At 42.1% G+C, this 14780-nt stretch overlaps 1 protein-coding gene across 3 annotated transcripts in view; it reads right to left on the bottom strand.

The window, feature by feature from the left end:
• sulf1 (sulfatase 1) overlaps positions 1 to 2318 on the bottom strand; it is a 34495-nt gene extending 32177 nt beyond the window's left edge. The window contains exon 1 of one of the 3 annotated variants that reach the window (XM_041960930.1): positions 2029 to 2318. The gene's annotated coding sequence lies outside the window, so the exon portion shown is untranslated. The remainder of the gene's footprint in view (positions 1 to 2028) is intronic. The other 2 variants (XM_041960932.1, XM_041960931.1) reach the window with 2 other exon arrangements.
• Between the last annotated feature and the right edge of the window lie 12462 nt (positions 2319 to 14780).

Here is a 14780-nt window from a genome sequence, read left to right as displayed (position 1 = left end):
TGTTCTCTTACCCTCATTCACTATACTTATCAGAAGTATGAATTACTTCACTTATTGCTCACACACACACACACACACACACACACACACACACACACACACACACACACACACACACACACACACACACACACACACACACACACACACACACACACACACACACATAGATTCGAGTGATGGCAGAGCTGCTACTGGAACAACGTTTGTCTTGGCAAGCGTCTACCCCCCCAGAACCTAATTATTTGCAGCAGCTGCTCATGCCCTTGTTTGTAGCACAGTGAAGCTAAACAGTTTAAAGGATCTCCCTTCTCTTCTGAGCTGGCAGTCAGCGCAGCGTTTTTTAAACGCCCCAAAGCTGCTTTGCTATGCTCTGGGTAAGGTAATTGAAATTGAATCTCACTGCTGCCGGGTGAAACAAAAGTCAAGGGAAGATTTATGGATCAGTCTCGTCAATACTGAAAGTTTGAAATTAGGCTTCTCCATATTTCTCCAGCCTTCTCATTCGGTAACACTAATTGGCACTGCCAGTGTACTGAAATGTAAGCCAGTCTGTTACATTCTTTGCTGATTGTGCCCAGTGCAAGCAATCGGCTTTGAAGAGCAGCATAATTTTGCCATTTAGAACTTTAATATCATATAACTTAGCTAAATCCAAGCTTACCAGAAGCATAAAAATTGATTTTAAGAGAGGGAAAAATGTATTCAACTACAGCGTTGAGTATTTTTAGAGCATTCAGATGTAATGTCTCTCTCTGGATAATACAGAAAAGCACAAAAACTTCACTCAATTTCTCTGATGTTTTAAGTTCTAACTGGACCAGTGTCTAAAATACAAGACTATCAACCTTCCCTCCCAGTTCTCTCAAAGATCTTTCAGCTGTTTACCCAATTGATCTGCTCACACAACCAAACTTTCTCCACTGGTCTTAAAGCAGCAGTCATCACAACGTATTGGTGGTTGTGCTAAATACTTCAAGTAACAAGCAGGAAGTGTAGCTACGGCTGGTTTACCAAGGTAAACACAAATTCACACAACAGCAGCTTTCACCCATACAACCTCCTCTCCTCTCAGCCCGTCTGCTGTCCACACAGCCTCCCACAGCTGCACAATCTCCATTTGCAAACACCTCGTACACACACATACAGACACACACACATATACACACACAGTGCCTGGAGCTAGGTATAAATACTATACATCATATTCCCACTCCACTTGCAAGTTCCCTTCTCACTTGACTTGAGTTAAATAGCTGAAGTGAGGTGTACATTCTCTGAGTCTCTGCCTCTCTACTTAGCTCTGACAGTTGGTCCGGAAAGCGCTCTTCAGCAGCTCATCCATTTAGCGAATACTGACACGATCTGCCAGAGGTGCACTCTGAATAAGATTTATGAAAAATCTTATCTGGGCTGAAGTGAGGGAATGTTAAATGCCACACTGAGTTTTGGGAATGTAGAAAAATTGTGCTTTAATTTTCTTGTACAAGAACTGACAAGAGTTAATACAGAAACAATTCATCTTAAGTTTTTAGGATACAAAAAAGATAATGCAAACAGAAGAAAATAGAAACTCAACTTTTTAAGCCCTTTCCCTATCATAACTCATAGGATGCACCTATTGATACAGTCCATTATGCAACATTCTTTTTTTAAGTGACAGCAAGCTTTTTCAAATCTACAGTCGCTTTCTTTCACTTTCAAATATTCTGCGTTCAAGAAATTAACAGATGGGTGCTTATGGATTGGGGGAAAAATGACATTAATGGAATGTGCTGCCTTCTAATCCCTTGAGACGGAGGAATTTGCGACAGAGGGAATTCCTGTCATTCAGGGGGAAAACTATGAAGTCCAGAGCTGTACAGGCAACACAGCACTTGTGGACTCCTACTCCTGACTGTATGCTGCATCAGAAATTTACTGCCAAATGAACAAACTGACAGGTACAGACACTGCAAAAGCAGTGGAGGAAGAGTGGAAAATATCAGAAAAAAGACAAGAAAAAAAGAGAGCCAGAAAGTTAAGTACCTGAAAGCCAGGAGAGCAGAGCGCTGGCCGAGTGTGTGGCAAGGCAAGGATTCCTCTCTGTGTTTTCCTCTCGCGTTTCTTCACCAGGTCTCCCTTCGTTCATAGAGGGGTTTGTGTCTTGGTGCTGGGATTTTGGGTTTAAGAGCAGGGGGGACCACACAGCTCCTGGAAGACAACCTCTCGCCTCTAATCCTCTCTCCGATGTGATGACACTCTCTAACCTCGACCATCTGTTGAAACACGTCCTGGAGCAGTCAGCACCGCACTGTGTCAAGAACCCCACTCCACTGTCCAATCACAGACCGGCTGCTGGGTGGCTCCTTGCTGCCAGGAGGCAGGGACAAGGACACAGCTCAGCGCTGAGGGGGACACACACATACACACATGCAGTCACACACGCGCGCTCTTACACACACACACTCTCTATGAGATGGAAGCAAGAAAACCCCCAGTCATCGTAACCTGAGAGGCAGAGTAGGAGGAAGGGACAGGGAGAGTGAGAGGAGTGGAAAGAGAAGGAATGGGAGGGGAGGGAGAGCAAGAGACAGCGCAAGAGAGGGAGCGAGAGAGAATGTTTAAGTGGCAAAAGCAAAGATAAGAAGATGGAGATAAACGATTCTTATGCTTTATGCTCCATTGCTGGTCATGTTACTCAACAATTCTCACACAAATCCCAAACACGTATACACACACACACACACAAAATACTTTATCCTCTGTCCCTGACCCCTTTCCTCCCACCCCTCTCCCTGCAGCCACAGTGTATGTGGTCTAAAGAATCAAACTTAAAAAGCAATAAAATTCTGTATTGGCTCCATGGTGGGAATGCTCTTGGCACTAAACTGTTACATCTCCAGGCACAGAAGCACAGGCAGCAGCCCTCACACCTCAGTGTGATAAATCCTTACAGTCCCTCGGCTGCATTCCTGCCCTTCACCACCTATTGCCTTAAGTTAAAAAGGAGGGCAGAGGGGAAGGCACTAAAATTACAAAGCTAAGGAAAGAGTAAGACAGAAAGAGAAAGAAAGAAAGAAAGAAAGAAAGGGAAAAGAAGTAAAGATAAGAGGGGTTCAGGGTTTACGGCCAGATGGCAGCAGACTGATAAAGCAAACATTTAGCACTTACAATCAACCCTTCAACATTAACACCATTACTGGTGCATTTCCTAAATAAATCAACCAATTTTTGACCCATTCATGCAAAACACAGGGAACATTAGGTGAGAAAGGCTGTCACATTAATCATTTTGCTGAACCACTGTCCTACTCACTGATCCATTAAAAAAGGATTACAAGACCCTGATGATATTCAGGAGCAACTTCAAAGGCAAGTCCTAATGAGTTAATACCCATTTGATATCCAACAGCATCACAATGAGTTAATCAGAGGTGTGAAACTGTGAAGAAAGCCTTCTAAGTGGTTCATTTACATTCTATAAGGAGTGACAACACCCTGGCCTCTGTTTCAAGTTGTCCTTTGATAAATACTTTTAAATTCAAACAGGTTTACAGACAGCTCTTAATGAAAACTTTGATTGCCCCTCTTTAACTGACCTCTTTTAATGAATGGTAGATTTTATTCATCCATATAAATATATTTATGCACATTTAAAACTATTTTGAAACTAGAATCACTTCCTTTATGTAGAACCATCTTCAGCACTGTTGTATCCTACAATTATTTGTATGTAAGTATGAGCTGACCGGTGAAGTTTCACAAATGCTACACTGTAATATTGCTCAGATCTCCCATGTGTATCAGCTTTCCATTTTAATTTGATTGCACCACACACACAACAGCAAAGAGATACTGCCACTTTTTTCAGTGGGTGCTCCCAGTTCTATTCCCCTCAGGTTTACACATGAGGATATTGGATTAAACTAAACAAAGCCTATTTTCACCAGGGACACGTGAAACTTTCCCTGAGCTTGGACTGATGTTTGAAACAGGGGCAGCGGTGAGGGAGAAAAAGGGCCTTGGGGGGAAAAGAGCTCAAATTAGATTAACTAAATTCACAAAGACTGTCCCCTGCCCCTCCTGCATGGCTACACACATCCCAACCCACACCTCCAACCCCAGCCCCCATTCTCACGGCCGAGAGGTTTCCAAAGGGCCTTCAGGCAGGCCAGGGGCGACCAAATCCCTGTGCTCTTTACTGGATTAAAGATGGCTGCCCCAATGGGGGAGAGGGGCTCTTTTTTCATAAGCTGAGCACATCTGTAAACATCATAAATCCATCCAGACAGAAAAGGTTGTCAGGCTGAGTTTCTGTGAGGAAAACATCAACAGCCATGTGGAGCAAGGGCCCACCTAGAAACCCAACCTTTAAGAGGCAGAAACTGGTCTGCCAACACACACCAACAATTTTGCACACCCTCTCTTAATCTCCATTTTCCATTTTAACTTCTACCAACTTCTGCAGCAGCAACAAAAAAAAAGCAAGAGTAGAGGGAGGTCGATAAAATGGCCTCATCTTATGAATGACTGAATGACCCGCAGGGGGGCCAGTGGTTCTCCGGTAAAGCCTATTCACTCGCTTTCTCTGCATCCTCACTTAACAAAGAATTCACCAAGCCCATCATGGTGCATATCTAACAGAAATCAGCTTTACTGTAGTCAGTTTTTTCTTATTTTGGACCTCTCTGGGTCCCCCATTCTGTAGAATGTCATACTCTTGTCCAAACTTTACTTTCAAACCGGATCCAAGCCTCCTTAGATCTCAAACTCACTTCCCCCTCTTTTCCTTCCAGTTTTCCAACCATCAGTTGGGCCTGCAGGTGCAGGCAGAGGCCAGTGTTGGGGGGCTACTCGGTTCACTAGCCCCATTCTCTATGGCTGAATGAGATACATAGGGGTGTCATAGCTGTGCCAGTATAGAGTGCTAGAGCTGAAGCTGGGGGACACAGCCAGGATGTGGAGGGAGGCAAACCTAGGGGTGTTTTAAATGCTAAGCACACGGCTACTGCCTCCCTCTGTAATGTAGTGCTGTAGACTCGTGTCATATGACTGGTAAGTATCTAAGTATTGTATATGTCAGCTGCTTAAGATCCCTTTGAGCCAGGATGTAAGACACTGGAGACACTTTGTGAATCAACTACCAACTAATTAACTGCCAAGTCTGGGAGCAGGGTTTATGGACACATTAGAGAAGACAAAACTGTTCTCTACAGCTAAGTCCAGGTGTGATCCAGTTTGTAAAGCAAGGCACTCCATGGTGTTGCTGTTTCTAGATACTACATTTGCTTTAGTCCTGCTGATTCCCATGATCCCCTACACTTCAGGGGGTTGAAAACATGTCATCTTAAATTCATGCCAGAGAGACAGAGCTGAGAGTTGAGGGTGACTGGGATACAGCAGGAAAGCAGGAGAGGACACGCGCAGTTGGTTATGAATGTACAGGGCTAGGGGAAAAATGAAAGGCAGGAGACATGTAGAACTGAGGACAGACAGGAATACAGTAGGGACAGGATAGGGTAAGAAAAAAAGAGAGAGAGAGAGAAAGCAGGACATGGACAAGGAGGAGGGGCTTCTATGGTTTAGTGACAGCTGAACATGCAGCACACGCATGTGGAGGGAGCTCTCCTCACGCCACCCTCCTGCTGTGCCATGCATGTGGCTCTTTTGCACATACGTGATTAGAACGCATGAAAACCACACATGCATGCAGACATGAATGGCAGCACAATGTCCTGAATAATGACACATCCTTACACATAAAAAAAAAATTACATTTTACACCAACAGTAAAACAATACTTTCACACCTTTGCTGAGTTGGTATTGCAGTGCTCTACTATGCGCCTGGGTTAAGCATAACTCAATTACTACAGTGTTACTTGTTACTTCATCAGGATTTACTTTTCTAAAATTACTTTTGACAAGTTGTGGCCAAAAATGTTAACTCAACTACCAAAAACATGCAAATTAGGCTTGCTGGAATTTGGCTACTACTTCTTAAACATCTTAATAGAGTTATTACCCTCATCTTGATATTCACAATGATGAGTTATTTGTGTGGATGTAAGCATGCTTTGTATGCATGGGGCATTCAATTTTTAGGTAATAAACCCAACATTAAATAACACAATACATCACCAGGCTTTTTTCTTAAGAGCTTGCCAGTCATCATTACAATAAACATCAAGGCTGACACCTATTTTCAAAAACCCCACTGTCAAGCAGCTAACAGGTAGTGCTGCAGACAAAGGGAACAGACTAACACATAATGAACTCATTAACAGTAACCTGAGATCAAGTGTTAGGTAATGATGATAGGATTTAGAGGTCTGTTAATAATGACATCCACAAACAGACTTCAGTCAGATGCCAGATGTGCTATCGCCTCTCTTGCAGATGTTTAAATGACGGTCAATGTTGGTTACCAACCATCAGTGTAAAAGCCAGTTTTTGATAATCTAATTTTAGGGTCTTAAACCACAAAGTATTGCCCTAAATTTCACTACACCAAAGCAATTAGCATATGTATCCTTTCCCTATAGTGTAAAGCACAAATGACTATCCATCATTGAAAGCAACTGTTTCCGTAAGCCATACTGCCTTTATGTCGCAATAACATGCTCGCTCTTCCAGTTTCCCCAAAACACAGTTGACTTAATCCTGCTGCTGATCATTTTTGATCTGAAGAAAAGTATTGAGTATGATTTCCATACACAATATCACACGACAAGTTGTACGATTGGTAATGATAAACAGGTGCAAATACTTACCAAGTTCCACATATCTAGTTCAAGAGGAATGTAGCCTATATTGGATAATTCTTGGCATGAATAAAAGGTAAATGCGTCCAGATTTCCAAATAACAACAACAACTGTCAGCACAGATTGTGATTCCCTGGCTCTTACTCGCTGCCAGAGGCACTTGAGAACACACAGAGACCCTTACTGATCAAGCCTTTCAACATTGTGTGGCAAATAAGGGGCCCCATACCTTCCAAATACATGGACAGAGCAGGTCATCAAATCTCCAAGTCCATCTTACAAAAATGTCAATACTGTGTTGCCTTGAATGGAGTAACAACAGACTTCCTTTTCATTTCCAAACTCATAGCATGTTTTATGTTGAGAGTAATGATAAAATCCAATGATTGCACATAGAACAACTTCTGTAGAAAAAGTGATAGACCACCCAGGAAGCCACCTTAAAGCAGGATCAGGACCTTCCAAGAAGTTCTGTAAAAGCTGGAAAAAGATAGCAAGAGAAGCCAGTCCAATCATCTCCCTTATCTGGTGAATCACAGGATGACGGGAATGATTTGGGATAGCCTTAAGGTTCAGTAAATGGATAAATGGCTGGGAACCAGTGCTGTTAGCCATGAAGATATGAGATAAATACAGAAGGGAGATACTGATCGCTCTGCCTGGGTCCATGTAAGAAGATGAAAGACATTCTGACAGTTAAGACAATAGTGGTCACGTAGTGACCAGGTTCCACAAACAACGCCCAAGGGACCTTTCAGACTGAAATACAACTTAATTCCACTTGTAGTTCTGAATTTAAAGGAGGAATTGGTGCCTTTCATCAGTCTTCTCAGACAAGAGCAGTTCAATTAAGCATAACATTACTTAAAGAGATATGTGTGTGTGTGTGTGTGTGTGTAAATTCACTGCATGCAAATTCACTTTTACAAAGCATGGTAAAAGTGGCATAAAAATGGGTTATTACTGAATATACAAGTATTAAGACAGCTTGATTGACAGCCCTATATATATATATCAAAACAGCTGTTTTACCACTTGGACCAAAATATGACTCACAGTGAGGGTCAGGTCACCATCACTCAGGAAGAAATCTTGGTGCCTGGTGCAACAATTGAAAATCTTTTGAAAGCCTTTGCTCTCTATTCTCAATTATCTGGACTTACAACAGTCACCATATATCAGGTGGTCATTGCCTACTTTTTGTTTGTTCTTCTTCTAGGACAGACGTCATCATTTGCTATGTAATCTGTTACACATCTATTTAAATTCACAACATCCTTCTAACTTCTGCTTATTCATCTTCAGGGTTTGATCTTCTGATATCCCTGGTTCTTAATAGTATGCTTAAAAAGGATGCAATACACTTACACTTTGACAGTTGAGCTAATAATTAGTCTTTTTAAATTAAATTTATGTGTTCTTTTTTTATTTAGTATTGGCCAAGTTATTAAAGGAAAACGTGCCATTCTGAACGCAAATAGCATCAGTAGTGTCCTTTAAGCTCTTCTCTGAAACACATTACTCACTGACGCTTTCAGAGATGTAGGAGAAAACTAAACCTTTGTGAAGGTTAAATTGAGCTAAATGTACTGATATGTCAATGTCAGCGCATTCGGTTAACTGAATAAGTTATTAGACTGATAAGTAGGGGTGTGATTTTGTGCACAAACTAACCGTTCAAAGACATAAACTATGACTAAGCTCCATATGAACCTTTACCTCAAACTGTCAATAAGCCAAGGGTTTATTTAAATCTCAACAAAGAATGTGTTTTTGCTTCCAAAAAGATTTATTAGAGATAAAGGAAAAAAGGCACTAGTGAAGCATAGTGAAGCATATCACTGACCCCGCAAGCAGAGTTCCACTGTAGCCACAAATCAACAGACTCCACACCACCAAACAATAATGCATTCAACAAATAATCATTTCCCTTCATACCCTCTGACTCCACAGACTCCACTCAGTCTCCTGGGTAGCAGAAAAGTCTGCTCCAAAAGTGTTTGTTTACAATGATATTCTCTGGAAAAAACAGGCCAACTCTTTGTTAACTTTGAAAAAAGACGCCCAAGAAACATTGAGAGAAGGCAGTAATTGTTGTCATAAAGCCAGTGTCCAGCTCCTTCCTGTCTCAGAGGAGCTTTTGGAAGTCTCATTCTCACCGAGTGGTGCTCCGTTTCCGGAAGCCTGACTAATCCTCTCAGGCGAGAAGGTGAAAGGCAGGGACAAGGAGAAAGGGGGAAAGCTGTACGTGGGAAGGAAGGCCTATGTACGCTGCAACATTCAAAATGCCTGGTTGAAAATAATCCCATAAAGCATGCCGCCAGTGGCCTGTTGAGAGGGAGAATTAGGATTTGCGTAGGGCAGATAGGCCGTTCAATTATCCCCTCAGAGGCTCTTAACTGTCCGCGGGCCACGATAAGGACCAAATTTTCATTTGTCAGCAGAATGTGGCAAGAACAAGGGAGATCAGGTCAGCACAAGGATAGCGTGTTGACATACAGACAACAGCTCCAGTGGATGCTGCTATTAACAGCCGCCACCAAAGTGAGTGCAAGCAGCAAGCTAAATAACTAACGAGGCAAAAACTAAATTGGCAAGCTAATAGACATCTTCTGCAGGACTGGTGTCCACATGGAACACTTGGTACGCACACTAGTTTAATTAGAATACAAACTACGTTTTCTGTGCCCAGTAAGATGAAAACCCAGGGATGTGGCTGTGGCTTTTAACAGGGTGTTTGTTGGGTTCCTGGGCAAGGGGAAGCACTGTGGCTCTATGTGATTTGTGATTCGCACGCGGGTGGGAAAAGAGGCCTTTTAAATCTGTGCCCTGCACTCCGCTTCCTCTCTCTAGGAGAAAATCAGCAACATGAACAGCTCACCAATACACAACTGCACAACCACTGTGTCGTTTATGACCCACTGCAGGGCCACACAGCGTAAGAGATCATTTGTATGAGAAGGGGTACAAGAGCAGGACCCTCCCCTCCTCTAAGCTCCCTCATCTGGCCTCTTCTATGCCCTCAGGCCCTCTCACCATGCACTCTGCCCTTTACCAATTTCAACTCTGTCTACTTTCTTTTTTTTTAGATTTATCTCACTATTTCCAAACTATCATTCTCAGGTCTCTTGTCATCCCCTAGACTAAATGAATACCTATTCCCCAGAAAGAGCCAGGAGGGACAGCTTTCAGGCAAGAGGACCACAGCAGCTAGGTCTCCAACAGGTGCAAATTCCAGTGATGCCTGCGTGCGTTTGGACACTCTTGTGTCTCTATAAACCTGGGCCAAGTAGCATGCTGAAGGTGATGGCCAGCAGAGATGTCTGGCAGCTAGACCTGCCTTCATGCCCCATATCAGCTTGGATTTTCACATTGTTTTACTATGTGTATGTGTGTGAGTGAGACAGACAGGAAGTGAAGAGAGAGCAAATAAGATGTTTTCAATTAATGTAAATGCTTAAATGGGACTGTTGCCTTGATTTGGAAAACTGTTCTGTAATCAAGCGAGTGTAAACAAAACCTCTTAACATCATAAGCATTTAATAACATTTATTGTAATTACTAGGACTTAATAGTATCAAACTGTAACACAATCCCACACTTGCCATTTTACGCTCATCCTGCAGACTGTAGAGTCTGGAAACATGTACTGGGCAGCCCATCCCAGATGAGAATTCAGTCTGAATTGAGTTGGGGGCTGTGTGGGTGGGTGAGCACTCATTTGAAGAAAACTCCCAATAATCCAATTAAGCACATAATTTCCTTTAGTACACAGGGATTGAATCAACTGTCAGAAAGCAGCCGAGTCAGAAAAAGTGAAAAGCGAAAAGAGTGGACAGAGAAAGGGTAAAAAAGGGCTTTTCTGTGTACTGTTCAGCTGCTGCAGTGAACAAAATGCAAACAAAGCTTTGGAGAAAGAGGCTTTAGATCTCGGCAAACATGGCGGGGCCTCCCGTGCTCCACTTTGTAACTGTCCTGCTTGGCTGGCGATCAGCTCTCTCATCCAGGACCAGTCTTTAGCAGAGATCCCTTGACCAAGAGCCAAGCTGCCTTTCACAGTGTGTGAGTTTGTGTGTGTGCACACGTGCTTGAATATGCATGAGACTAGATGGGGGTCCTCCACTGTTCTGTGTGCTGTTCTATAACTGGCCTCATATTCACAAAGACAGACAATGAAAGGAGGAAGAGAAAAAAGATAGAATAATGGATGTGACTTTAGCTGCATAATGTGATTAACATGCTGCATGTAGGTGAAAACATACCTGAGCCACATCATGAACCACTGTTTAAAGTAATTTCCTTCTCTCCAAGATGACGTTGTTTCAGTGAATACCCCCCTGCAAAAAGAGGGACATTAGGGGGCAGAAAAACAGTACAGGAATTCAGAATATCCTCCTAGTAAGCGCTTATCTTCCCTCTTGGGGCATGGAATCTCAACCACAATGACGAGGCCAAAAAGGAGAAAACGCACATCACCTTGTGAACATTTCAGAAAAAAAAACACTCCTGTGTACATACTAGATATTTGATTCACCACAATAGCAACTGTTTTCCCAAAACACAAATTTAGATGAGAGGGTAAATTTAGAAACAAGGCTAATAAAGGCTAACCTGTGTTTTCCCTTCTCCCTTCCCCCGCCTCCATGTCTTCTGTGTTGGCGAGCCTGTTGATCTCTTGAATTTTACCTTGACCATCTGATAACAAGGCTGTGTGCTCGCTGAATTATTATGAGCAAAACTGACACAATCTAACGCTACAGGGTAGACATAATGTATGAGAAGATTCAAGTACAACTGAAATTTGTGAAAAATCTCTCAGCCCCAAATAAAGGCAGGAAAGAAGGGAAAGATAAAAGGGAAGTGGCAAAATATAAAAAAGAAGAGAGAAAGTGCCTCAATTTGTGTAGCCCAGGCTAAAACTGTGAAGAGGGGTGCTCAGCTTTTCTTTTTCCAAGCTTTCATATCCTAAAAAAGAACCCCTCTTAATTCCTCATTCTTCATTTCCTGTTCCTGTCCGGGTCCAGATGGCCAAAGGATCCAGAGAACATCCGTAACGGAATGAGTGAAGACTTTCATGACCGAGTTGGTGCTGAGCAGGATAAAGTGAGTGGGAGGTAGAAGGATTTGTATCATAACAGTACAGATGATCAGCTTCTTTTACCCATAAATCATCAACTGTATTTTTGCAAGGAGAAAAAGGATAGACAGTATTTCTAATAGTAGAACGTTGACTGGCATACTAACTTACAGACATGTTGTAATGGACACAAAAGACACAGTACATGGATATATATGTTTAGAAATCTCACATTTCTAATATAGCTGATGAACTCAAAAATCCTGCAGCTGAACTTCATGCGAGGGTTCAGTTTGAATTCCTAAAAAACTGGAAAAATAGCGTCTCATTTTATATGGTGATGAATGTGTTTAGCTTGGTGTCAGACACACTGTAACCATACACGTAAGAAAGAAAGGGATAAAACATGTTGAAGGCTTTATGGACCCCTTGCTACATATTGTACACCACTTGAGCTGATGGTGAAATCAAAACTGTACGCTGAATGAATTAAAAACAGTCATAAATATTACAGCCTACAGCTTAGATAAACATGCTTTGGGAACGCAAAAACATCACAGCTGTGGAAGAGTTTTCTGCACTTGTCTAGTCCCATCCAGGTATGTTAAGAGAATCACAGATTCAAACTGACAGGTTTACAGTAGGCAGTAAAGACAAGTATTCTTCTAATCTGATACTTTATGCTAAAAATAAGTGGGAGACTAACAGTAATAACAAAATAAGGAAACTTTCTCAAATTTTCCTCATATAACAGTCATAGTTGTATGAGCTCATTTATCTATTTCAATCATACAAGATCTAAAATCCATTATGTGAAACCATGTTATGGTTGTTCATGTTTTCTGTTCTCCTAACAGTCTCTATGTTATCTGTTCTGCTGAGAAGGGAGAATGCAACAGATAGCATGAGAACTATCTGACTAATTTCTATTTCATGGGAATAACTGTCATGGAAATTGGGGATTAGGGAGACACATTTGAGGTGTCTAGCTACAGGTAAAGTGGGATCATAGGCTGCCAAAGTGATCAAACCTGTTGAAGCCTTTTGCAAGCGGCTGTTTAACCCAGCCACACGCTGCAAACTGTCTGATATCAGGTTAAATCATTCCGTTTTGGGAAACTGTCTTCAATCCCGTTTTGGAGAAACAGCAACTCTGCTCAGCCACAAATATGTAGAGTCAAAACGTTTGACAGAAACTGCCTATAAAATGTGCTCTGTGCACTTTCCACATCACATCAAGTTTGCCATATGAACCCCATGCTCTTGGCATCTTCTGCAATGACATTACACAATGGTGTTCCATGTCAAACAGCAAGTTGGTCCTCTCGCATCACCAGCCAAATAGAAATCACAACCTCAAGTTTTATATCCAAGTCAAAGAAAACTAGGCTGCTGGCACCACAAATGTAGAAATCTGGATCAGCAGGAAGTCAAAGGGCTTTCACTTCAATGTCTTTGCTACCACAATTAAGACTTCATAAATATATCCCAGAATATAAAACACTTAAAATTGAGCCCTTTGCACTGCATTTGACTGACAAGGCCACTACACTCCAAATTACTCACAGGCCCACAGCAGGCACACAGAGTGTTTGGCTGAGATATGTGTGTGGTGCCAGTGTGCTGTACACAAGCCAACCTTTTGGAGGCAACTGTCAAGGGCATGCAAGTCTTGGCCATGAAAGCCATCTGGAAAGGAGCAGAAATGCCACTATTTACAGCTATAAATAGAACAAATAAGGCCCACAACCAGAGTGATAATCCCTCAACAATGTAGCGGCTTTGCGGCATGACAAGACTTGGAGGAAACACCCTGATCCACCTAAGCATCACGTTGTTCCTCTCAGATAAACTGACCCTGAACACATTATAATACTGTCAGAGCTGTGGTGAGGGCACGTGACCTTTAACCTGGTTTGGAGGAGTCAGAGAGGTCTGGGATTAGGAACTTTTGACACTTTAACCATGGACTCTCGCTGAATCCCCTAGTCTCAACGAGTCCTCTTCAGCACGAATGGAGTGGAAGCAAATGCTGCAGTCAGGTACACCACAATATGCTGAAGTGAAGACTGGCGATGGGGCAACAGGTTAAAGTTAAATCATTTCTATTAATCTGGCTAGGGGATTAAAGACTTCAGTTTGACAGGTGGTTTTCAATAATCTGTATCTATAACTGGTATAATAAGCAAAAAAAAAAAAAAAAAAGGATACTCAACAACAAATTTCTCCAGATGTCCATTTGCTCTGTTAGGGTCACAATAAAAAAAACAGTCTCCCACATGTAGTCTATATACACAAATACATGGCAGCAGCAGCCCCCCTTTTTCAATCTGGTGCTCCTGATTCTCATTTCCAAATAGCTTTTCCCTCATGGCATTGTGTTTGCTTCTTCTTGCTTGACATGGGGGCAATGTATTAAAATGTATTAGGCTTTATCCCATCCCATTCAAACAGAGCCAAGTTGGGTTTGTCCAGACCACAATACAAAAAAAGAGAAACACATGCACACGCAAGCGCACATACATAAACACAAAGGAGAGTCAACCAGTGCCATTGTTTGTCAGCAGTAGGGCCAAATATCTATGCTGGCAGTGTGTCTGAGATAAAATAGTGTAAAGGGAGACAAAAGTGGCAATTACATTGTAAGCAGCAGTAAAGAGACCAAGCCTCCAGCCGTCAGAGACAATGAGGCCAAAACCAAAGACCATATATTGAAGTGACAGTCGAAATCTTCGTTGCTACTGTTTTATGCCCTCTTACCTTTTTCTTCAGGAGACATTTTATTATGAAACCATCTCTTATTTCACGTCTTGTGCCAGGTTCCACATTTGGGCATTGTGACACAGCTTGAGCTATTTTTAAAGGATCTCTTAATAAAAACAACACATCACCCTGAGATGATTTGCTCCCCTCCTCCTCACACACAAACTTGAGCTTGAAGAAAAATTTGCTATCTG

Source organism: Chelmon rostratus, chromosome 20 (genome assembly GCF_017976325.1).
Source record: "Chelmon rostratus isolate fCheRos1 chromosome 20, fCheRos1.pri, whole genome shotgun sequence".
Taxonomy (NCBI): Eukaryota; Metazoa; Chordata; class Actinopteri; order Chaetodontiformes; family Chaetodontidae; genus Chelmon; species Chelmon rostratus.
Note: the sequence above shows the minus strand (reverse complement) of the source record. Positions and strands in the feature narration are given on the sequence as shown.